General features: G+C 37.3%; 1 pseudogene; it reads left to right on the top strand.

Moving 5' to 3' along the window:
* Positions 1-25,671, top strand: part of LOC141427701 (protein tiptop-like) — a 360,719-nt pseudogene extending 335,048 nt beyond the window's left edge.
* Position 25,672: the final 1 nt, after the last annotated feature.

The following is a 25,672-nucleotide window of genomic DNA, read 5'->3' as shown; positions in this document are numbered from 1 at the left end:
AAAATAGTATGGTTCCAAGAGGAGTACATCAAGAATTGTGTCCATTATCGATTGATTTATTAATATAAATTGGGCTGTCATCGAGTTTTTGTACGACTCTTACGCACGATCGTGACAACATGCATAAGTACTGATTTTTTTTTTAGGATACAGTATCGCAGAAGGATAAATAAATGAAACTCGAAACTACTGAACTAATTTAGTTGAAAATTGGTACGCATACGTAAGTCGGTGATCCAAAGACGGACGTGTAACGTAAATAAAAGAATTTTAAACAAATACGCCATGTTTCAGAGTAAAATATCATGTGACTGTCTTTCAATAATTTTTTAAGAGAAATTGTTTTGAAGTTAGTTTAGAAAATCCATCAAAAGTAAAAAAAAACACCACCGTCCTTATTTTCTTACTACGAGGCCTATTAATTGTAAGTATATAAAATAGTTCTTTAATTATAGTTTACATGGAAACTTATATGTCTGTAGTATTTAAAGTAATCGTGGAGAAAACTCCACGGAGCATAACTTCTGATAAAGTATATGGAACCCTCACCGCATAAGTTTGACGTGCACTTGTCCTTTTTTTATTGCAGGAAGAAATAAATACTCATTAATTAGTTTTTAAATGTAAATTGCTCTGGTAATTTTTATATCAATTTGGTACTTGGAAGGTAATAAGGCATAAAAGTCCTATTTTTAACTGCAAATGCCGTTTTATTAAATTAAAAGCTTTTCTATAATTTTATCGCTTTGATATGAATGGAACTCAATAATTGTTATGGTACTACACTACTGTTATTTTGACGCATAAAGCTATATACAATTTTAAATTGCGTTCATTGCACTTAGTTTAATATAAATCCGTCGTACCTTTTAAAATATTATGTTGGCAGTTTTTTTAAGGGTCTGACCAGACCGACCATGGTAAAAACTGCCCTGGGCCGAAATTTATTTATCTCATTATAAGAACATTTTACCAAATTTTAAGCGTGGAATACTCTTGGTAAAAATAAATTGATTAAATCGAAAAAAATATTGTTATTTTATGAATTTGGATTTTTTCTATTTTCATTTTATGGTAATTGTAATCTAACTTTTTGTAGTTTTTAATGAAATTTCATGTAATATGCGTTTTATGATAAGATGTTCTGAAATAAATATAAAAAAATAGTTTTTACTTTTTTAGCCATAGTTATGTTTTATTGCTTATTTTTAATATGTATCTAATAGTTATTAATTCTAGTAATTATTATACTTATAAAAAAATCAAGGTTTAAACTCATTGCCAAAGGCAAAAAAACTTTAGTTTTATTATTTTCATTCACAAGCCGGTATTTGCTGTTAACATTATTTTGATCGATAATTCCATCAACCCTAATAGATAGCTGACTGTACGCTAGAATCGCACCGCACTCAGCATCGTGACGGCAACAAATGATCACTTGTTGCTCGCTAAACAATGGGAGATTTAACAATATCATCGAGCGCCGAGGGCGATAAGTCCGCCTTTTGAATATTTATTAAGAAATGAATCGTTTGTTGCATGATTGGTTTTAAATGGTACACTGGGCGTTTCGATGTTTGTATCTGTTAGTATGTTTGTCTATTTTATCTGCTTAGAATCTAAGCTTAGTCTGAAATAAATATCCGCAAAAAAAAATATAGCAAATTTTGCTGACTGTTTCCTTGTAATTTTATCAAACGTACCAAATTTCAAGTCATTGAAATGTCAATATATGTACAACCACTGCCTTTGATGTGAATCAAACAAACAGATTTCGGCTAAAGTTGATGTCAATGTATATAAATTTGAAACCCTATTTTGGTATAGTAGCCAGGAAAAATCTCGCCAGTGCGATTCAGGATGTTATAACTTTTAGTACAGCGACGTCTATCGGCATACAAAATCAACATAGAGACACTTTACTGATATACAATATCTTCGTATTATTTTAAGATATTAAAATAAAATCTTCCGAAACTTGGCTTGACAAATAATAAAGATATATTTGAATAAATAGAAAATATTTGCATATTACGTATTAACTGCAAATTTACCACAAATGCTTTATGCAGTCACGAAAACGCATATAATATAATGTTACCAACAATAATTATTGTTACGCGCATAAAAAAGGAAGCATTAAATAACAAAATTATAAGAAATTACTTCTTACGTAATACGTATAATGTAGAACAGAACTTCAGCGCTAATTAATCGCCGAAAACGTTATCGCCGAAAATCGAAAAGTAATTAAATAATTAAATTGGTACAACTCACGGATCGATCTCAATCAGTCGAATGGCCGAGAATGTATCGGGGCGGGGCACGCAACGCCGTAGGACGACATAAATCGCCGAAGACTAATTGGTGACGGGCCGTCGAATTTGTACTTGGATTTTTAAATGTTGACGGTTAAAAGGGGCAGGTGGAATGAACCAGTTGGAGAAGAGGCAGTTTAAAAAAAACAAGGTATACGCATTTATAAGTATTGCAAGCCTAAAAAGTCCTAACGTACTCCGTTAGCAGTAACTTATGTAAACTTACGGAGGGCATGGCCTGCCGGCTTAGACTTAAAGCTAGAGATGTGACATTACGGTAACAATAGATTCTTTCGTAAACGATTATTATTGTACCTACTAAACGATTTATTTGTGAATATTTTACAATATATAAAGTTTAAAAATAATACTGGTCTTGCTCGCTAATCCTGCCGTGAAGCAGCAGTGCTTGCACTGTTGTGTTTCGGCGTGGAGAGTAAGACAGCCGGTTAAATTACTAGCACTTGAGCTATCCCATCTTAGGCCTCTAGGTTGGCAACGCATCTGCAATACCCCTGGTGTTGCAGATGTTTATGGGCGGTGGTGATCTCTTACCATCAGGAGACCCACTTGTTCGTTTGCCATCCAGTCGAATAAAAAAAAAAATATATATAATTTTCGGTGAATTTTGGTTCCCAGTGTAATCTACTAATCGTTTAAGTTGACTTCTTCGATTAATAAACTAGTTTTTTTTTTAATTTTGAATTTTATGAGCGGTTCTAAATTCATGCGGCTAAATCGCAAGTAGGATGAGACATTTCGCCGAATAAATTCGGTCAAATCTGTAGGCCACACCGTGTGCATCTAGCGTTAGATGCTCAACCAAAAAGCCTCAACATCAATAACCGGGTATCGGCGTAATTGGCCGAGTCCGCTCGCTCGTAAAATGTCAGATACCGCGTTGTCCGCGGCGCCTGTGTGCCCGATACCCTGAAGTGGGCGATAGCTCTGGATAGGCACGAATAGGCAGTCGATATTGCGAGTGATAAGTATGTTTATAGTGTGGAAACTTTGTTGTAGCACTTGCTTGCTGACGTGGAGGTCGTGGGTTCAGAGCTCGACTTGCAAATTCAACATTAATCGCGAGCAAAATTTCAAAAAAGATAGCGGGCAAAGTGGTGTCTCTGTCCAGGGGCTTTAATAAATAAATTATTTAATTATATATTTATTAAATAATATATTTTACTTTAAATTCAAGAGTCGATTCTACTCGCATAACTAAGCTACTTTTGTTTATTTACATCTTCAAATAACTTGAATTTAGGTAATTTATTGATCCTCAAAATTATAATAGATAAATCAGTGTATCGGACATGGCGGTGTTATCACTAACTCTTGGTAGGGGCCCGCCCGCTGAAATAATTTTTGACATTCAGTTTGACATCTCAAAGACAAACATTTATCAATGTTCCGTCAACTTTATATTGTACCTATGTGTATTGCATAAATTGAATATTGCATTTAATCTGTATGAAAAAAATAAAAATAACAGTGATCATATTTTTTTTAAAGTTGTAGAACAAAAGTAGCTCTTCCTCAATGATTTTCCTTGACTGTACTGTACAAATGAAGGAAATTATAGAGATCATTGGTAACAGCTAATAAGAAAAACATTGCTCAATCAATACATTCAAAGCCTTCAGAAACTTGAAAATACATGGTTTTTACTGTGGACACTGTCATGACAGCCGACAGTTGTACAACGCACACGCATTGTGCTGTCTGCGTGCGCGCAGCTCTGGCAGCGCAAGCGCCTGGTTATCTTAATCTTTGACGTTGGCTTGGCCGGTTTTTGACAAAAATAGGACAGAATAAAAAAGTTTTGACTGTTATTTTGCTTTTGGTAGATGTCTTTATGTTAGTGGGTAAGGGAATTTTATTTTTTTCTTTATAATAGGTAATAATTACATACTTGATACATTTGTCCTAAAACCCAGTTTAAACCCCAAAGTTTATAAGTCTAATAATATTAATGTTTTGTCTCGTAAATTGAATGTCACAATGGAACAAAGCGCTAATATTATTAGACTGATATGCTTCTAGAAACAGGGCCCTGCAAGAAAAATTGTGTAAGTGCATTGCATAGCAGTGTTTCAATCATCATTATCATCATCTCAGCCGTAGGACGTCCACTGTTGAATATAGGCCTCCCTCAATAGATCTCCAGTCGCTTCGGTTGGCAGCGGCCTTCATCCACAGTGAACCCGCGGCTTTAACCAGGTCATCCGTCCATCTCGTTGGTGGACGTCCTAAGATGCGCTTGCCGATCCGCGGTCTCCACTCGAGAAATTTTCGGTCCCAAACGGCCATTTGTCGATATTTGAATGACCACTACAAACTTGTTATGTTGACGGCCTCGCAACATAACGCAACTTGCACGATTTTTCTTGCAGGTCTGAAGTAAATTTAGCTTTTACTGTTTTAAACATAATTAAAAGTAGTACAAAAGAAGACATGATAAGGTGAGAGGACGTATTTAAGATCACAATGAGCTTTATTGATTGATTGGAAATGAGTGAGAGTACCACATTTCTAAGTAACAAAACAAATGACAAGAAGCATAGAAACATCCCTTCTGTTAAAATAATCTAGGGCAAATCAAGTTGACAGATATGACATTTGAGCATAACGTTAAAAAAAGTGTCAGCTGCATTTTTGTAAATTTGCTACCAACAAAAAAACTAAACACACAAAGACTTGCGAAAGCTCTTATCAAAGCTTTGCTGTTATCGCCCATCTGATGATTGATGATCTGATAACCGATAACCATGACAACCGCTATCAACGGGGTGGTCGTTGATCATTGATCGTCAACGTGGCTTAGCAATGAAGACTGTGGGTTTGATTAAAGCGATAAAAAGATAGAGACGATGTTCAAAATACTTATGTTACTACACACATTAATAAAGTCTTAGGATACTCTTTATCCCTAGACATATTTGATGTTTTGATTCAGCAATAATATAATATCGAAATGTTCAAAATTTAGAGATAAAAAATATGTTTAGATGAGTGTAGAATCTGAATAAATCTTTGTTCTGCAAATCTGTTAGATACCTATCAATGTGTTCTAGTTCAATAAAATATAATTAAGTAAAATCGTACAATATGGACTAAATAGTTTGTTTTTATTTATTTAAAACAGGCTAGCTAACCTCTACATCTCTTGATAATAAGTTCAGATGAGACCGAGGACTTAGCTCTCTGGTTTAGTCATCATCATCATCATCAGCCGGAAGATGTCCACTGCTGAACAGTGGCCTCCCCCTAGAATGCCACAATAAACGACTACTCGTCACTTGCATACACCGGTTGCCCGAAATTTTCACGTCAGTCCATCTAGTGAGAGGACTGCCAACGCTTCGTCTTTCTATTCGTGATCACCAAATGAGGACTTTTCTCCCCCAACGGTTATCTGTTCTTCGAGCGATGTGGCACGCCTATTGCCACTTCGACATGCATATTTTTCTATCTATCTCTCTCTGGTTTAGTACTCGTACCTACAATAAACGGTTCTCCAGTCAAGTTGAACTTTTTCTTGTTAATTTCCATGCTCATAATCTCTCTCTTTTTCGATGCGTTCTGATAACTTCATCCGGTGAATAAAAGGTTTACTTTTTGTCGTGACGACGATTTCACGCGTTGGCTTTCGTCATTGTTCTGTCATTATGCCGAGTCATTTTTAACCAATGATTGTAACGAATCAGTTGTTCGAACTTTCTTTTAGAGATAGTCGATTCGATTCTTAGGTTGAAATTAGATGATAGTGATACACGGTCGATGAGAACTTTACTTGGTTGGGAGCTTAAACAAAAATTGCGTATTTTTATAACATTAAACTTAACGTGGTTAATGAATACGCACAGTATGAGGATTCGAAGACTCGTCTGTTTCACCGTTCATCTCTCCTGCGACAGACGTGGCCAGCCCAACGCCACTTCAGCGAGCTAATTTTTTGAAAAACAACGTCGGTAACTTTTGTTCTTTGTCGGATAATGTAATTTCGGATTTTATCCTTCAAAGAAACCCCTACCATTGCTCTCTCCATAGCTCACTGAGCGACCTTGGAGACCACGGACGGGAAAACGTAGTGTAGGGCGTCCTGAGGCACGGTGGACGGGCGACCGGCTGAAGACATGTGGCGCGCGATGGAAGAGGCCTATGTCCAGGTGGGCTGCTGAAGGCTGATGATAATGATGATGATGAGAATAAGAGTACCGTTCATTTATTTTTATAAAGCGTTGTCTACTTGTATTGCTAAAAAAAATAAAGTGTATAAAAGGCGATTATTCTTTTAGATATCAAATCACAAATATGCAATATCGCAACTGTCGTCCGCCCCAATCGCTCACGGATTCGCATAAAAAAACTGAAACCGGACACCCAAAAACCTTTGGCCGGTGTGGTCCGTTTGTTTCACTGCCCACTGGGCTGAGAAACTCCATTAATTGATTAAAACGCAAGCTGTCAATCGGTGATGCGCCCGCGGCGCATCGTGATCAAAGGTATCTGGTACTGACTGTGTGCCCAACCACGGTTGCACGCGACTGGCAAGTAAATTCGCTGTTCAATTCTCGGTCGACACGGTCGCTGGTTCAGCGGTGAATTGGCAACCACGTAATGTATTACAAAAAGGCTTTGCCCGTCGTTCCTTGTATTGTGTTTTGGTAAAGCCCTAAGGCCACATTATCAAGGGTGCGGATGCACTAGGGTTTGGAAGTTGAGTGGATTGTGTTTGGTATGAATAATCACCAAAGGTTGTGAAAATTTATAGTTTTTAATTTCCTCATTTAGAAGGTATCTTTAGTAATGCCTTGTATAAAGTTGGGTACCTATGTTTTGTTAAAATTAGTTTCCGCACAAGAATAAAAATGCCATGGCGATTTCGGTAAATAATTCTTTTTTATGACCGTCATGGAATATTTTTAACAAATTTTAAGTCGACATAAGAACTAATTTCAGTCTACCCTATTCTACCTACCCTGCGGTAGCTTATCCGACCCTACGGCCGTCAGTACATCAGTTATTGCCCTTATCAAACCCGGTACTGGCAATGTCTAATTCCAAACGAGACAACGTTATCAATCGATTTATCAGTCGGAATTATGTCAGTGATAAGAGCGACTGAATAATTGATCCGATGACTAACGCAATCAATCAATCATTAATCACCATGTTTGCGTAACACTTTGTCGCAGTGATGGCCCGGTTTTAATGTAATTTCGCCGATTTGGGTTCCATACAGTTTAATAGAAGAATTTAGACTCCCTTTTATGGGTGTACAAAGTCCGGCTGAATCCGTACCATCTTATTCGCTAATTCTGCGGCCAATTTCGCGGCCAAATTGACGTGCATGGAGTCAATTCTAGGGTAGGCGTAGGCAGTTGGTACGTTGTGCCATAGTAGCACGCCACCAGCACTAGCGCCGCCTACCCTACTGCTTAATCAATGCACGCGTTAGCAAGCATATGCTGCCGTATTCAGGTATGTACCTAGAGTAGGTAAGACAGGTGGTGAAAATGGTGGCCCATGAGGCTATCTTAAACAGATTATTTAGTTGTGACTGAAAATTCTTAATTCAAGTGACAAGGTCCTTGTCAATTACTTTAACATATCATCTTCTTCAGCCCATAGCCACCCAATGCTGAGCGTAGGCATCCTGCATTGCTCGCCACTCATCTCAGTCTAGTGCTCTCCTCATCCAGCACCTTCCCGCCACTTTGACCAGGGTCGGTCCATCTATCTTAGACGTTATCTAGTTGTACTGAAAATTCTTAATTCAAGTGACAAGGTCCTTGTCAATTACTTTAATATATCATAGTTGGATACAATATTTGTATGTACGTATTATAATATTATAGGATAAACGAACATTTGGAACCCTGCATATGGGTTCTAATTGTCATCGTTAAGCACTCAAATGCAATGACAGGTCTTTTTATATATAAACACACACACACACACACAAACATCACGCCTTTATTCCCAAATAGAGTAGGCAGAGCACACGAAACGGTACCGCTTCGGAGCCACTTTTAGCAATTTTAAGTTTTAAGTTTGACAAGAACGGTACAATAGTGACAGGTTGCTACCCAGTCGCCTACGGTATACCTTAATCTATATCCACAGTCGCCTCTTACGACATCCACGGAAGAAATGGAGAGGTGTAACTCTAACCCGACACCACACGGGTCACGGGTTTATATATTGATGTTGATAAAGCAAAATCTTTGTCATCATTGGTTTGTTTGGCTAAATCCTATGATGTCATAGATGCTTTATGACCCCCTATTTTATGTCAAGTGTAGAATTAAAGGAGTTCCCAAGAGATTGTAATGGTTCGTTTCGTGCATGACTACGGAGCCCTAATTAATCGATGTTTATCGTGACATATCGCGCCACACTTTTATTATTATACTGTCAGTTCGCAATAAAGCGGTAGTTGTATTTGTTTTCCATTTAATTTTAACCTAAATATGATTTGTGTCGTATTTATCATGATTTATTAGTCAGTGTAGCCCTTGGTTAGTTTTTTTCCATGAGGCATCAAATATTACTTATCACTTTTTTCGCATGAAGTGATAGAATGGTTTTCATTTCAGTGCCTGGCAACGGCGAATATCAGATAGAGCCAAATGAATGTAAAAAAAAAGAAAATTAACGGATATCTGTGTACCTATTAAACATCTCCATAGTGATTTTCACGAAACTGTATTATTATTATTATAAGGGGTTCTCTACAGCTGTTGATCCCTATGGTGCCGATGGGCACTGGTGAACTAAAAGTACTAGTTTTATATTTTTATTTTAGACGGAGGCAAATAAGCATGCGGGTCATGTGATGGGAATCACCACCCACCCTCAACGAGAGTCACTGTTTGTTGCCGGGCTTTAAACAAAGTATAAGCCATTTTCTTAAAGCCCAGTTGTCACAGTTGTATCGAAATACTGCTGACAGAAGTTGATCCCAGAATTTCACTGCACGTGGCAGGAAATTCCGAAGGAAACATACAGCGGTAGACCGCAATATCATATTCTATTATCATGAATGAATTTTGACCCTTTCTGATTCTTACGCGTCTGAGTACTGACTAATTAGGTGGTGGTACTGATGGAACCAACCAAACCCCAAATTAATCTTTTTCTTCATTCCGTTCTTAATTGTTCTTCTCCTTGTCCTCAGAAGAAGCCACATCCCCGGACGGCGGTGTGAAGGAACCGAGGGGAGAGCGGGAGGACGCGTCGCGGTCCGCGTCCCCCGCCTCCCGTGCTTCCCCCGCCCCTGACGCCGACATCGAGCACAGTATACCCGCCACGCTGATTCAGGACCCTAATGCTGAAAGGTACAGTTCATCAATCAAGTCATCCATAAACACAGAATTTTGTTACTGTACCTACTTTTTTATATATAAGAGGGGGAAACCGAGCATACGGCCACCAGATGGGAAGCAATCACCGCCGCCCATGGACACCTGTCAACACGAGGGAGGGAGGCACGTGGGAGGTATCACAGGTGCGTTGCCGGCCCTTTGAGACACTGATAGGCTTGGTTCTTAAAGATCCCTAAGTTGTACCGCTCTCATGCTCATTATGATACCTTATGACACTTACCGTGACAATGTTTTACGGTGGGTCAGGAATCAAATGGTTCGACTGTACTGTTCATCATCATGTCAGCCGAAAGACGTCGACTGTTGGACATATGCTTCTCCCAAGGCTCTCCACTTAGACAGGTCTTGTGCTTTCCGCATCCACCGCGATCCCGCGATCCTAACCAGTCGTTGCTCCATCTTGTTGGAGGCCTATCGACAGCTCGTCTCTCGATCCGCAGATGTCATTCGAGAACTTTCTGACCACATCGGCCATCAGTCCTGACCCGCCCACTGCCACTACAGTTTCGCAATTCTTCGGGCTATGTCGGTAACCTTAGTTCTACTGCGGATATCATCATTTCTGATTCTATCCCGCACAGAAATCCCGAGCATAGCCCTCTCCATAGCCCTCTGGGTAACTTTAAGCTTCCTCGCGAGGTCTTTTGATAAAATTGGTATTTTTTTTTTGTAGAAACAGATAACTTATGTAGTTAATCTATAATAACAACTTTACCTTGTTAACAAGCGGAATATTAATCAATCAATACATAATAATGGTAAGAAAATAGCTGTATTGTTTTATGGGAATATTAATTTCCTATCACATTTTCAATGATATTTTACGATTCAGACAAGTACTTAAGTATTCATGTCTAAGCACTTGGCACTATTAGGTATTTAAAATGGTCTTATTCATAATAAGTTTTTGTTAAAAATGACATTTTTAAAACAATCTTTTTTAGCTGGCTGTACTTTTTATTGACTGTTCCTCCATTGTCATCCAAACTACATGCATACATACATTTCCGTTTCAAATTTCAAGTCAATGCTGTAAACTGTTGAGGAGTTCCATCCTGCGGAGACGATCTTGGCCGAACCACCATGATGTCACTACCAGATTATTGTATTGTCACCAATTTAGATAAGTACCTATGCCAAATTTCAAGTTATTTGTTTTCAAGATTTGACAAATAAACAAACAGAGCAAGTTAAATAAAAGCTTGTAAAAAAACAAATATGCGAGCAAAATGCATGTTTTTTTCTGTCTGGCCAAAGGAATTACATCAAAGTGTCTGGCAAAACTGCTCGGTACAGGCGTCCTGTCAGAATGAAAGGGCTTGGGTAGCAGTTCTCACGTGTGAGTCCAGTGCACATTGGGAACATAAGTGCGCATTGTAAAAAAGGATTAATGTCGCTGACAAAACGTTATGTAATTTTAAAAATAGCTTTGCATTAATTTAGGTAACCTACTAATGAAGAAAATGAGACCAAATCTTTCCTTTATAACAATAATGTAATGTTAATACCTAATGACAATTAAAACAACCAAAGCAACAGTTTTTTGGGTGTATTAAAATATAACAGAAATTAACCAACTGAACGTCAATTTAGTCAATGCAAAGCTTTTGAAGATCTTGCAACCGTCTTCACTCACTTTTTTATATTAATAACCCAAGTTTTTCACTTTTAGTCCAAGTTTTCAAACATTTTCTACATTTTTTTTGTAGTCATTATTCTTAATGAAAACCTTGTCCTGATAATAATAAACACAAAGATAGGAATCAATCAAAAAGTTGCAGCCGTTCTGAAATGATGCAATTAACTGTCGAATGCCAATTTATTTGTATTATTTGAAATGTTAGCAATATTCACAACTACGTCCTGCCTTGGTTTAAGAACAGTTTATTTTTAAAGAAGCTCATGATTGTAATAATTAATAAACAAATCGCCCACGTAGCATTAACTACAAATCGAAATCATTATCATTTCAAAACTTATCACTTAGATTGATTGATAAATGGAAAAATACACGTCAACAATGTCATCTACATACACAACGTAACCTACACCTTTACACTGTGCTATGTCCTCGATTTCATTGTATCCATTCAGGTGGTCTTGAGATCACTCACTAATGTCCGTCGTAACGATCCTATTGTTTCCCGTGATCAGTTGTCAACTGTACCACTCTCGTCCACTCGTTTTAGCATCCAATGTTTCTTGAGCCTCATCTTAGTCTCTATATCAATCACCTTTAGTATTATTTTCTTATTAAGAAGGTCGTTACAGATCTGGTCATGCCTTAGAAATGAATGAACCACGGATAGTGACAGATATTGTATGTATCGCCACTAAAAATGATCTGAATTCACAATATGACACTTCATCAATTCATGTCCTCAAAATGCCTCAAAATCTTCAATCTTTCACTATTGCTATAGAATATTGTTTTTTGGCCTTGGTAGTTCAATTAAGATTGATCGATTGATGATTTTAAGTAGATAAATAAAATATGAATTCGTCAAAAAACAAGCCATTTGTATATCGGACTTTCGTGGAGTTTATCATGCGATTATTCGAGAGACATGACAAGTCATTTTGCTGTAGCTAACTTGATTACTGCACTATCATTACGGCGTTGATTGAAGCTTTTTGATATAACTCAAATCTCTTCATTTTTAACCGACTGCACGAAGGAGGGTTCTGTTTTTCGAGCATATGTATGTATGTATGTAAGTATGTATGTGGGTATGTATGTCCATTTCTTTGGTCCTCGCTGCAGCCTAAACGGCTGGACAGATTTTAACAATTGAGGTATCATTGAATTCGTCATAACTGTCGGAGTGACATAGATTATATAATATTTCAATAAGGCGTCTACGAATAAAAATATGGCGGAGGAATGAAAAAAAAATTGTATTGTAACAATATGGGTATCAAATGAAAGCTAATAATTAGCCCATTCTAAATATATACTTACAAGTTATAATACTTTTAATCTACCGTTTTCACATAAATATCAAAAAAGTGTAAATTAAAATATTAAATTATAAAAATCAAAAACCCGACTGCCAAAACTAAAAGGAAGAAAATAAGTCTAGTGGTCTAGAACTCTGTTAAGTAGCTAATTTAAAGTTCAACAGTCGGGACCCATTTAAATCGTGACGGACAAAAACGCTTACTAATTTCATATCCAACTTGAAGACACGCATTCTTTTATAATGCTTTCAAAATATCGTAGCATTCTTGGCCCTGCTCAGGCCTAGATTATTTTTCTCCGAAACATTCATTTATTTTGTTTAATCAAATAGTTTTGAAGTGCCGTATCAAATCGCACGTCAGGTACCATTGTGTTTTCACTGTCTTATTGGAACAGATGTTGAAAGCTATCAAATTTATCTAAACAGTTTAAATTTACTTTATTCTATTAAACTTAAGAGTCGTTATTGGCTGTGTTATGTGTAATTGAATGTGGTTAATATTTGGTCCGATCAAAAAGAAAAACAAACAATATGACAAAAAATACATACTAATGATGTATTTTATGTTACTTGTCTGTATTTAATTATGCTTTCTTGACATATTTCATCTTTGTTTGTATAAGTGTCGTTAAATTAAGCATCAATTGAATAGAAACTTATTAATTTGTTTGTGACAAGCTCAGGTGTTGCGGCGTATTTATTAATTCAAGTATTCATCCAAATTATTAGTCATAAATTAGTCGTGATAACAAACGTCCAACAACTCGGAAGATTCATTGGTAAACCTAATTCGTAAAATAATATAGCGTACATTGACACAGACCACGGTGTCAAAAAAACAGCATTTTAAATTACGTATTTATTTAGATTTTTGCCTGCAAAATGTTGTTTTGAAAGTGTCGCATCCTTTAAATTGTATAGGGTATTTTTAGTATTTCTACAGGTATTTCTTAAGACATTGTGTGTATAAATGTATCAAATACATTACTTTAGTAGCCACTTTTCATAAGGACAAAATGTTTACATGTTTTTCAATCACTAGGTATGTGTGTGTTTGTAAATTGTGAAAAGGTAAAAAAGTGCATTTTGCACACTAATACTATTTAAACCAATCTTTCGCCTTAGTTAAAACATAACCATCATACAAAAAACCTTTTATTTTTGTCACACTAGAATCATCGACATTTTAATTAAGCAAAACATTAAAAAAAGCGTTATCTGTATCCGGTGAAACAGCAGGTACGATTGTCATCACAAAATCATTTGCTGTTCCACAAACAGTGGATTCCAGGAAACATTACTTTACTCCTTCGGGATAAGAGTCAGGTGTTGTGAGTTTAAACTTTTCAAAATGTAGATTTAACGTTGGCATGGTTGGTACGTCTGCTTTTCCATCACTGTCAATTAGGTGCAGTGAAGAGACTTCATCAATCATACATTCTAGAGTTGTAGTTCTGCCCTGAGGGTCCATTGTTTAGAAAATGGTTATTTGCTTTAGAATTTTAGTGCAAATGTCAACAAGAAACTGTTAAATTGATAAATATGCGAGATATGCGAGACTAGCTTTTTTTTGTAATATTTTTGCAAGGCAGAGAATAGGTACCTACCCCCTAAATTAGTTACAGGCTGGTAATAATAAAATTATAAGGATAAGGATATATTTTGATTTTGCTGAATTTTGAAAATGAAAATAAAGTTACAAAATTGAATTTTCACTTCTCATGCTCGTAAAGTTCATGTTTATGCTGGATGTAGGCGATATAAAATGACTTTTTATGCACTAGTGCATAAAGTAAAATCTTCGTCTAAGATCAAGTAGAGCTAATCAGTACCAAAGTCTCTAGCGTTACTAAAGTCAAGATATCACGTTTAATCTTACATAGGATGGCATGTATTCATGCACCATCTAAATTACAGAAGATGTTTACATACACTAAAAAATGACAGATTAGTAAAAAGTATAATCAGGTGTCAGCAGCCACAAAGAAAAGAGTTTCTACATATTTTAAAAATCAATCAAACTAAAACAATAAAACAAAAAGATATAATTATTATAATAATGCATGAAAAATAAAAGGTACTAAAAATAAAAGGTTATGTACCATCAGCCTAATATGTGGTCTACCACCTTAATTGATAGACCACTTATTAGGCTGATGGTACATAGAAAGTGAACAATTGTTTCCACTGTTGCTATTTTATTTCCTCGCAATCTAAGTGAAAAGCAGAGTGTAAAGCTCGAGCATTAAACCCATTTTCCCCTCGACGTGTCTATCCACCCTCGCCGTGCCGGCTTGTGTGGCTATATGAACGTCTTGGGTAAAATGGCTCGTTTTATGCTCTTGTTGTACAATCTACTATTTATTGATCCGGATCGAGAACTGGAAAGTTTTCTTTGTTTGAATGACAAATCAAACAGTAGGTACCCACAAGTTTGAAGACAATACAAATGTAATGAAGTTAATTTATGTCACACAGAAGAATTCAACCGTACCTACACCTGAGTAAATTGAAGCGTTTATTTTTATAGGATCGCGTGTGATATTTTGTGGCGATTAAGAATACTTATCTGATGGGCAGCTCTGGGCAAGTTGTAAAAAATATCTTATCAAAGTTGTGATCATTTCAAGGAAAATTTATTTGATAGAGCTTGTAAATACGGAAAATTAGGTATGTTATTGTAAATTGGACTGATAATCCATCTGCTATCGTCTGGTGGTTATTAATATCCACTTAAGTATGTTGATGTTTGACTTCACCTGTACCTAGCAATGTACAAGTTGCAGAACATTCCCAAAACGTGGATACATTCTCCAGAATGTTCTGGAAACATTCTTGCAACATGAAAATTATTTAGTTGATAATTGATATTTTACAAATAAGTTGCATAAATTCTCATTAAATCTTTGAGAACATTTCAAGAGAAAGTTGCTAACAATATTTCCAGCACCAGTATTGTGAAGCAGATTGTGATTGACAAATTCGACGACTTCTAGTAAGAGCCGTGTGTAGCTAAGTGGAAAGTGTGGAAACCCACATAGCTGTGAATGGGAGTTCCAATCACCCCGTGTTATTTTTTATAATTTCAGATTTTTGTATTTTATAAAAAAAAATCATTTTTTTATTTAATGATGAAAAATATTTTTAAAATTGTAGGAGAAAGTTGCAATTGGATATATATTTCGAGCTTCAGTATAATACGTCTTCAGCCGCGTCTATCGTTCTGTCTGTTGGTAAAACGAGTTTCTTGGAATTTATCTTTGAAGAAAAGCATCGCGAGGAAACCTATATAGGGGCGTAGAATTCATAAATAAACTTGATAAATTATTTTTGAATATTGTTTTTATACTAAATTAATCTTCGATACGCATACCAACGTACTTTTTATATAAAAAAATGTACCTATTTAACAAATTTTTTTGTAAAAAAAAAAATTATAACTGTTTATTGCATAGCAATTTTACAATTAGTTAAATGATATTCCTAGCTAATCTTTATTTTTAAAGATTTTAGTTGCTAGGCTATGAGTTGCCCTTAATAAGTAAATTCTTAATTATGTTTTTTCTGTTGTGAAGTGCAGTATAGATATAAACTTCAGATATTATAATGACCTCTTCTGCCGTAGTAATTGTTCTTGTACAAAGGTCTACTTACACTAGTTTTTGTATTTTTGCATTTTTATAGCAAAACTTGTATTGTATATTTATTTTACATAAATTAATCGTACTGTTTATACCTAATTATTATCAAAATTTATAAATAAATAACACACACACACGTCAGGAGATAACTTTTCGCTCCCGAAAACATTCTCAAAAGTTTCTTTGGAAACTTACTCGTTTAAAAAGAAATAAAAAAACCGGCCAAGAGCGTGTTGGACACGCCCAAAATAGGGTTCTGTAGCCATTACGAAAAAAATAAGTAATAATTTTCTAAGGATTTCGTATTTTATACGGAATCTTCCAAGTTTAGGTATATTTTATACCTTAGGCTGCTATTTACTCATAAACTTCTAATATCTCTCAAGCAAACTTAGCCGTTATAGTTTTCCTTGAAAGTTTGATATACTTACTTACTACCATCCTGAATTTTTTCAAATTTTTCCACCGACCGGTTTAGATTTTAGAGGGGGGGCGGAGGGACGCTCGATTTTAATGAAAATTTGCACTTTAAAGTTGAATATTTGGCAAACAAAGCACTAAATCGAAAAATTATCTTATCAAACCCCCAATGGTTTTAAAAGATCTATCCAACGATACTCCACACTATAGGGTTGGATGAGAAAAAAAAATCACCCACTTTACGTCTATGGGAGGTACCCTATAAAAATTTTTTTTTTAAATTTTGATCATACCATTTTGTCGGCATAGTTTACTTTTATATCCGTGCAAAATTACAGCTTTCTAGCATTGATAGTCCCTGAGCAAAGTCGCGGACGGACAGACAGACAGACATGGCGAAACTATAAGGGTTAAGTTTTTGCCATTTTGGCTCCGGAACCCTAAAAAAGTGACACCTGGTGACGAAAAGAAACCAATTGCATATTTCTTGCATTATCTGCCCTTGTTTAGTTCAGTAGTCAGGTTCTCCAATCACTAGGCTATCCAGTTGCCATGGATCACCTAAAAGAAAAAAAAAACAATGCTGCGACAGTTCTAGGTGTATTTTGAAGACTTTGAACCAAACTGAAATACTTCATCGTCATGAGTAGAAAATTCCAATGATTAATCTGCCTGATTTTCACGTCTTTTTTGTGACTGATGTAATTATAAATTTTCCTCGATAATAATAATCAATTACCAAGATAATTCAGCCGTGTATTCATCCGATTGTCCCTTTTATCAGAAACTTTATCATATCTAAGTCCGGATAGTCAATTCATCAAATTTGAATCACTTTCAATGTTTTGTCGTTGGAAAACTTGACAGCAATCAATTATTAGCTCTTGAAAGTTAAAGATGAAATCTAAAAAGATTTTTTATCAGCAGATTTTCAAGCGAATCTTTATTGAAATCTATGTTATCTTAATGAAGAAATAATAGGCTCTTACGTGAAGCAAATGTTTTGTGATATTTTGATAGTTTCAGCATAACATAACACTGACATAAGATTGAAAATGCCAACTATTGGGACAGTGAAGAGCACCCGTACGTTGACCTTAACTTGCTATCAAACAATTTTTTTTATCGCGAGTAATTTAATGACCCAGTCTTAAATCGATGGCAGCAAAGTAAAAGAAGACATCTACAAAATTGCAATTTTACAGGAGACCGTATTTAGTACAAAATATCGATAACTTTGAAATTAATGGACCGATTAACATGAAATTTTCTATGATGCATTAAAATAATGTTCTTTAGTGATTGTTTAACAGATATTTTTGCTGTAGCATTATTTTACAGAAAAAATGTAGATGTATTTGTTTACTTTGAAAGAGTTTAAACGTAGAGGAAGACATCTGCCAGATATCCGTTTATGCGTTGTAGTGAAAAAACCGCCTGTTCCATTATAAATATCGAATAAGTTGTGGTAATTTAAACTTATAAGAGTATTTAGATATAATCTAAACGACATGCAACGAGTATACACCCTTTTTTTTTATATTTTTTGCAGATGTCTCTATTTACTTTGCATTTATCATTTTATTCATTTTATTAAATGAGTTATCTACCACTAAACTTCATGTCTGTCTATCATATAAATTCATTTATTTCGATTAAAAAAGACGTAAAAAAGGACAAAAAAAGCTAGGAACCCTAAATAAAAATAAAACATTACATTTGTTTTTTTTGTTATTTTAATGTTTTTTTCGTAGTAAAAAAATATTTTAAAGTTTTACATTAGAACGTAATTAAATTACTATTAAATAAATGAACAGTGTAGGTACAAAGTACAAATAATGAAATTACAAAAAATATATATAATATATAACAATATAAATTGTAGAAAAAAACAGTGTGTACTGTAATCTTAATAGTATAAAGTAAACAATATAATGCTTTAATGAATGTGAATAAGTCCAAAATTATCATCAATGGCCACATTGATCAAAGGCCCATCATCGTTAGTGAAAATCTTCTTGAATTTGTTTCGGAGTACATAGATACATATACCTCGGCCAGATTTTTCAGTTAGGTAGAAACAACTTTGAGATGAGAAGAAGGCCAAGAGGGGAATTCAGCTGGGCTGGGCAGCATTCGGAAAATTACGTCGAGTTTTCTCGTCACTTATACCGCAATGTCTGAACACGAAATTTTTAACCAGTTCATCCTACACGTCATGACATATTGACCTGAACGTGGATACTCATGGTACGGCTAATCCACCAGTTCAAGGTAGCTCAGCGGGCTATGGAACGAGCTATGTTTGGAGTTTCTCTGAAGGATAAAATCCGCAACGAGACTATCCGACACAGAACTAAGGTTATCGAACTTAGCTCAGAGAATTATAGCAAGTTGAAGTGACAGTGGGCTGGTCATATCAGGTGAAGAACCGACAACCGCTGGACTTCTTGAGTGGAGACCGCGTCTCGGCAAACGTAGTTTAAGACGCCCTCCGGCCAAGTAGAGGGACGATCTGCGAAAAGCTGCTGGTAGAAGCTGGATGTATCTAGCGGCTAGATTCTAGCTGAAGACAGGGCGCAACGGCGCTCTGTAGGGCACGCCTTTGTCCAGCGATGGACTGCTATTGACTGATAATCAATAATAGAATCGCTATGTTACTACTTCTACCTATTAGGAAAAAACAGATTGCTCGTCATCATCAGTCAAGATCTGAGGCCCTATTGCCTAATATTTCTGAAGCTCGCGATCGCAATCAAATGACAGATTTCACATACTAAAACTGTCATTTGATTGCGATAGCGAGCGCCAGAAACCTTAGGCAATACAGCCTCTGTTCAGGCATGTCGTTTCAAAAAAGCGGTAAGCTGCAAGCAATAGAAACTTGAGTAGTTTAGGACTACATAAATTCATTATGTTAATAATATATCTATTTGTTTAAATATTTTAAGAAAAAACAAAACATTTGCTCATAGAAATAAGAAATAAACGGCATTAAAAGTGGCATTTGTCCGTGTTTACGTCGGGCCGTAACCGCAAAACAAAATTAATTTACTACGGTTACGATCTCATTACCAGCGCTAATATTTCAACAATTAACACTATAATATAACATGATTGTGTCACAGGTACTCATTTTCATAGGTATCTTGCATTGTTTTCTTAAAATTTGTCAAATCCGAATGTGACAGGTGACTGATGACTTCATTGACGTGTCAAGCATCCTGTCAAAGCTCCGACGTAAAAGCGGGTAAATTCAAATGTCTGTTTCTACGGCGATGTTTTTTCAAAAGCTCGTGTAGATGTTCTCTTTTACGTGCCAAATTTTCTTCATTATTTTGAAATTTGAAATATTTTTTTAACAGACTTGTAGATATGGTTGATATAAGTATTTTTTGTAAAAAAAGCATTTTTGAAAAAATGTAGATGTCTGTATCTACTTTGCTGCCATCGAAATTATATAGGCAGTTAAACGTAAGCTCTCAGCAAGAAGGAAGCGAATCCTTACCACATCCTTTGTACTTCTAGAAATTTTCCAAACACAAAAAAACACGCAAAAAATAACAATCTTAAATACCTAATATATTCTACACGCTTAAACCCGTAGCTTCAACTTCATAGAAGAATTCTCTGATTCTGTCCCTTGACCCCTTCTTAGTGCTTGCCTTCATAATATACGGAAAGCCTTGTGCCAGATTTCAAGCTTCTAGTATTACCTACATAGTAGCTTAGTTTGGGCTGTGCTCTAAAATGTTATCCAGTCAGCTTCTTATTTGTATAACGTCTTGGTCGTCTTGCATTTTATTAAGTATGAAATATTTCAATGGGTGTACTTATATTTTCTCGATCCTTGGCAACTAGATTATACTCCTCGCCTCGACATGTGTCGCATTTCTATACCCGATTTTATCATCCAGCCGTCATGCAGGCTAAACAATGTTAAATAGATTAGCATTCGCCGCTTTTATTGCTTCAAAGACATCTGTGCCGTTTTAAAAATTCAGTATGTTACTGCAAAATTATTCATGCCGTGTCAGGTGTCCCCTATAAGCGCCCGCACGATGCAAAACTAACCTTACCTCCGGTCCAATTTCACCAGGCATCGGTAACTGAATGCATGATTACGTTTTGAGACCTGACGCATATGGTAAGGTTTAGCAGGATTGAATTTAAATGAAACCTAATTTGAAGACATAAAATCGATTTGTAACTTAAGTCTCGAGTTTCGAAATCTTTTATATGTAGATAGTTTACAGGAAGATGGCACTGACAACTCGCGAAAATAATACGTGTGTAAACAAAAGTGCCATTTTTAAGTTAATTTGATGATAGTTACTGTATCAGAGGTGTAAGTTTAATTAACATTTACATGCTAATTGTTCTGTGACATTGAAAGTACCTACCTTTATATCAACTAAGTTAATTGATTCAGCAAAGTGACATTACATTACACTTTGAATATAGGTGATCATTAAAATTGTGCGAATTCCAGTACAATCTTGTTAAAACTACTTAATTCTAATTCATCAACTCATACAGAACAGGTTTAAGCTTCACCCTATAAAATAATAAATCTAATTGAATGGCGGATCATTATTAAAAGTTGTTTCCTTTCAATTTTGATGCACTCCAATAGGTACTTTGTATATGAAAGCAACCATAAAAATCCATTTTACGTCGATAGACTTCATTTAATGCCTCTGACTCACCATTTCGCAGAACGTTAACGCCTATAAATCGTCAACAGTCGTCTACATTGACGATTTATTTGCATGTAATCCCCTACTCAACTTTTGGGCTAGTCATGAAAACTATCATTGCCAAAACAGCTCCTTGGTGCTCCGTCTCTTTTTCCGAACGGGTGCAAAGGGGACGACGATACCTGTCACATAAAGACGAGTGATTGATTGACCCGCACCCGACTAACGATTATAGGAAGCTATAAACAGCTGGCGATTTCGTTTGAAATGTTCGTGAGTCGATTTTAATTCGTATTCGTGATGGTAGTTCCTGCGAAGTTGGTAAATATGATTTAGCGTTGTTTGGCTTTTAACGGATCTGTTTTATTATAGTTTTGTTTTGATTTCTTAAGTTGCCCCTCTGTTTGCGTGGATAATGTGATAGTTACCTAGGTACTTGTAACCAGAATCTTGGTAGGTACGAGCCTAACATTTACACCCATCACATTTTCTTCCGCTCTAAATAAAATCCGACATTATTTTCCTTTGTCAGAGCAGGAAATCTGTTCATGATACACGTAAATCCGTCGTCCCCTGTCTGTCCCGGTGTGTTAAAAGGACTCGTCTCGTTTTGTTAACGCGCCATTTCCTTGTCAACGCCGTCAACCCGGCCGGTAATCCACTAAGCCCCTGAGACTTTATCAAAACGGACACCGTATTTGGTAAAGTGATGTGTGGCACAGGGTTATTAGAATCCGGCCGATTAGTTGTCAAGGATCATCTAGTTTAGTACGCTGGACGTATCTCTACAGTGAGTCAGAGTGGCTTCGCTGTCAGAGCTGTCATCGGTCCGATCGGCCGTCACTGCATGGCCACCTCGCGCATCGCACGCACGCTTGCATTACGCAGCGCCACCCCTCGATAGGAACAGCTATCTGTCTTGCTCTTTCTCGTTGATTTTCCGGTTTGTGTGGGCGTGGGTCTCGCTCTGGCGAGGGGCGGGCGGGGCGGGGAGTTGCAGGCGGGTCGTAAATCACGCGGCGCCTCATTCCACGCGGGACCGCCGCCGCCGCCGCAGGCTCCGCACTTCCCTTCCGACCGCCGGCCTCGCGCCGCGTCTTTCGCGACGTGTTTACTTTTATTTTTGGGAAGTGGGAAGTCCACAGTTGTCTTGTCACAAGTGTCATATGTTTGCTAAGTGAATTGATGGATCAAAGAGTTTCTCGACGTGCCGCGTTGAGGGAAGATTGAAAAATTACGTCCAAAATGATCGTCGAACCGGACCACGTGAGGTATGGATTTGTGCTCTTGTTTATTGCATTTCTGTTTGAGCGTTGCATTAAACAATGTTTCACCTTATAGTTGAAATTGCAATTTTTCCGATTTATCTATTTCAACTGTTATTTCGCTAGAGCGATCTCCAGCAATGACTTAGAACTTTCACAGAGCTTTCAGATTCTCTAGTTTTTCTCTATCGGATAATAGTTTCCATATTTGATAAAGCTGTCCGGAATAATTAATTTCTGAAATAAAATAATACTGGACATGTTTTTGAAAGATTGACTTCTACTTTTCTAAGGTTTAGTTCAGGGATGGGGAAACTTTTTCCTTCGCGTGCCAATTATAATAAGTAACGAAATATATGGCGGGCCAAGTTGTTTGCATTTTTGGCTATGTATTTACTGAAATTAAAAATATTGATATGTATTTTCTGAAACACTAATTTGGCCATTGCCAATGAGAATGAAATTTTGTAACAATACGAAATCTTCGAAACCTAATAATAATTATTTTCGAAAATCAATTCTTACAAGATTACTCCTCAGATTGAAGCTTCAGTGATTTTAGTTGTAGACAAATATAAAAGTTCGCCAACTTCTGTTTGTTACCGAATCTTGTTTGTTTTGTCAAGACGCTTTGATGTTGAAATATTTTAGCTTCATTTATAATGCTCTTCCTTTTTAGCTTTTTATTAGCAAATATCTGAATAATAAAATTTATATTCTCATAAATCGATAAGGTTCTCGCCTGATTTTTATCTTATGCGACGTTGTTTTGTGTCACCAGGTGTGTCAAATTGATACCAGATTGCTATAAATTATGTCATTTTTGATCGATTAAAATTTATCAATTAGTTTATCACAATTTTGATAGAATTGAATTTTAGTTAAATATTTGTTTGGGACTACGTGTCTAGAGAGCATCGATATCAATAAGATTTTCAAAAGTGTGTCCGTCATTGTTTATGAGATCGAATTAAAACAAACCGTAGGCACAGGCAGGTGCAAACGTTATTCGCGTCATAAATTCGTATTCATAAATTCGTATTCATAAATTAATATTCAAAGCTAAAAAACATCGTAGACATAATAAAACACCATAAAAAAGGAATGCCGCAGTGTTTACCGTTCAAATTCAAATGGACCAGTCTTCACCTCTGTCCGAGAATAGATGTGCGTCGCGTCAATCATTTAAAGTTATCATTTGTTTGTCCTCAGGGAGAGCCCGAGATGCCTGTCGCGGGAGTCGTCGGGAGCGCCGCGGTGTCCCTCCAATGACTCGGTGTACTCCGGGCGCAGCGGGCCGGGCCTCCCCCTCTCGGCCGCGCTGACGGCCGCCCTGCCCGCGGCCCCTCCTTCCTCCCACTCGGCAGCAGTGGCGGCGTACCTTGGAGCCGCGGCTGCTGCCGCCGCCCAACAGCGCCTCCTCATGTCCGCCTGTCAAGACGACATGACCGACTCCGAACGAGTCGACGCCGTATTAGACTTTAGCACGAAACGCAGCGACTCGCCACACGATGACGAAGATGCTGACGACGCTGTTAATCTCAGTAAGATGCCCGAAAATGGACCTCTAGATCTATCTGTTGGCACTCGTAAGCGGGGACCAGAAGATTCACCGTCTCCTGTACCGACCAGGAAGAGTTCGAGATCATCAGAATTAAAACCTAGTCCGTCTCCATGGAGCACGCCAGTAGCGCCGCACTTGCCATATTTTGCGGCAGCTGTGGCGGCTGCTAGCATGTCGCCAAAAGGAGGTATTCCGGCTGAATGGAATGGCAGGTTAAAACATGGTGGACCAACACCCAGCGACGCGACTAAAGCGCTAGAAAAAATGAGCGAGCTTAGCAGACTCGGAGGCGAGGAGCTCTTTCGATCGGTACAGAGTGCGGCTTTAGGCGCAGGCTTGGCTTCCAATTCGGCTGCCAGACACTCCGCCCTGGCAATCTCACTGGCTTAACAAAGGCGCTGATCAAACAAGAGATGTCCTCAATGCGTTTGGTGCAAAAAGAGTTTCAATTCTCTCGCCAGATTTAACGGTTCACATGAAGGAAGCGAAACATTGCGGCGTCAATGTCCCATGCCTCCGACGAGTGGCACACATATGGCGCCATCGCTGCACCCACCTACTAGTTCTCCGTCAACTCCATCACACAATTCGTCTTCTTCTAGCGGGTCATCAAAGCCGAGTCAGAGTGACTTGAATCTACTTATTAAGGAGAACATGCCGATACCAAGGAAGCTAGTCCGTGGTCAAGATGTCTGGTTAGGAAAAGGTGCGGAGCAGACTAGGCAAATTTTAAAATGTATGTGTGTGCGCTGAGAGCTTCCGTTCGCTAGCAGAAATGACGAGTCATATGCAGCGAACCCAGCACTACACGAATATAATATCACAAGAACAGATAATTTCTTGGAAATCCTCTGATGAAACTAAAGGCTCGAACTCGAGCAACTCGGGGTCCAACAATCCCGCACCGCCCACAACAGGCACCAGTAGCCACGTCAGCGCAGTTTTAACTTGTAAGGTTTGCGACCAAGCATTTAGTTCCTTGAAAGAGTTAAGTAATCATATGGTTAAAAATTCACATTATAAAGAACACATAATGCGATCTATTACGGAGAGCGGGGGTAGGCGGCGTCAGACACGTGAGAAAAGGAAGAAGTCTTTACCGTTAGGAAACTTCTTGAGCTAGAGCGCGCGCAACATGAGTTCAAAAACGGGAAGGTAATGGGGTTCCTATGGGGAAACCGATTAGGGATTTTAGTTCAGGTAGCCGAATCTCATGCGAGAAATGCGGTGATAAAATTGAGACTGCCGTGTTCGTTGAACATATACGACAATGCATAGGCGCGCCGATGTCTAATAGCCAAAGGAATTTTCTGAAGAGCGCGCTCCTTACTAACAGCATTATCCCCCCTGATGTGCCCGGGCACGTCACCCCCACCGGTCGCGACGGTCGCAAGAGCATCAACGATGAAC

Source organism: Choristoneura fumiferana, chromosome 5 (genome assembly GCF_025370935.1).
Source record: "Choristoneura fumiferana chromosome 5, NRCan_CFum_1, whole genome shotgun sequence".
Classification (NCBI taxonomy): domain Eukaryota; kingdom Metazoa; phylum Arthropoda; class Insecta; order Lepidoptera; family Tortricidae; genus Choristoneura; species Choristoneura fumiferana.
Note: the sequence above shows the minus strand (reverse complement) of the source record. Positions and strands in the feature narration are given on the sequence as shown.